This window comes from Suricata suricatta, chromosome 13, assembly GCF_006229205.1.
Source record: "Suricata suricatta isolate VVHF042 chromosome 13, meerkat_22Aug2017_6uvM2_HiC, whole genome shotgun sequence".
In the NCBI taxonomy this organism is placed as follows: Eukaryota; Metazoa; Chordata; class Mammalia; order Carnivora; family Herpestidae; genus Suricata; species Suricata suricatta.
Window position 1 is genome coordinate 63,643,374 of NC_043712.1, and position 1,521 is coordinate 63,644,894.

The window sequence follows — 1,521 nt, forward strand, 5'->3', positions numbered from 1 at the left end:
GCCCATAGATCTGAAAGCTCTTTTAAAACATAACAAACCACATATTGTGCCTCAATTTCCATAGCAAGAACACTGATTCCTTTTGCCTTACTCTTGAGAGGGACCTGTTGAATATTGTTTTACCTGCTCCTTCACCGAAGTTACATAGCCTTTCTCTCTCCAGTCCACAGATGAGGGGATCTCAGCAAAGAGGGGTGCTTGGAAGACTTTCCCTTACTTGAGTTTCTGGAATTTAAGGTCATTTAACACCTGCTTGAATTCTTCACTGGTCTTCAAGGAAAAGGAAACAGAATGTTCACAAGCATGGGATGTTTTGAAAAAGTACTTAGAGGAAACATAAAATGTTCAGCAATCCGCACTACACTCACCATGTCACCAAAACCATTCATTGCCATTGTGAAGCTGTGTTTCCCTTGGCTGTGTTCCTGATTATGCTGTTCAATCATATGCATATTCCTTTCCCACACTTCTCTCCTCCATCCTTCTTCATCCTGAAGACAAATATATAACTTATCATCTTTATTTCTATTTAAAATCTCCTGACCTAGGACACCAGAGTGGCTGTCAGTTAAGCATCTGAATTAGGCTCAGGTCATGATCTCATGGTTCATGAGTTTGAGCCCATGCCAGGCTCTGTACTGATAACTCAGAGCCTGGAGCATGCTAAGGCTTCTGTGTCTTTCTCTCCCTCTGTTCTGCCCCTGCTCAATCTCTGTCTCTCTCTGTCTCAAAAATAAATAAATATTTTTTAAAAACCTATTGACCTTCACCTAGTGGATGTGCTCACAGAAAGGAGGAGAAACCATGGCCAGAGATGGCCTGATGCTTCTGGAGGATGTTCTCCAGCAACCACACAGCAGGACATATGTCCCTGTTGTGCACAGTCCCAGTGCCTTGTTTATTGACTTGGTATGAGCGGTCTCAGGATGTTACTCTCTGCTATGAACTCCCACCAGCATGGAATGTTCTCCACTGGGTTTATGCCGGAAAAGTTGAAAGTTACCAACCACACTATATAGTTTCCCCTAGGTTTCCTTCCACTGGGACCATTGTTCATCTAAGCTCTGATTGAGTTGCAGAGCAGCTGAGGCTATTCCCAGGCAAAGGGCAGCCAGGAAGGGAGAAAGATGCATGTTTTCAAACCTAGGAAAGGAAAAGAATGAGTTTATTATTAAAGCGAACCATCTAAAAAGCCATCCTTCCTTCTGAAATGCTAGAACCACTAAAGTAGAGCAAAAATATTGAATTTATCCTCCTGAGTGTTTACATGGGTGGTGGAGGAAGGCTGAGGACATGGGATGTGCCTAGGCTCCTGCTCCCTGCCGTGAGGCTCGCCTACTGCTTCCAGAACATGTAAATGGCAGGGCAGGGAGTGAGGGGCCCTGAGTCCTGGTGTGCTGGAATCAAGCTGCTATGTATGGAGGGGTCAGTCCCTGGAAGAGTGCCTCCTGGGGCCCCAAGGCTGCTGTCCCCAGTATTTTCAGAAGTGGCCCCACTCTTCATGCCTGTTCTGCGGATCTC

General features: G+C 45.4%; 1 protein-coding gene and 1 pseudogene across 1 annotated transcript in view; both read right to left on the bottom strand.

Annotated features, from left to right (window-relative positions):
• LOC115277007 overlaps positions 1-1,133 on the bottom strand; it is a 12,560-nt pseudogene extending 11,427 nt beyond the window's left edge.
• The window catches only part of DAPK1 (death associated protein kinase 1), a 470,647-nt gene that overhangs the window by 63,972 nt on the left and 405,154 nt on the right, over positions 1-1,521 (bottom strand).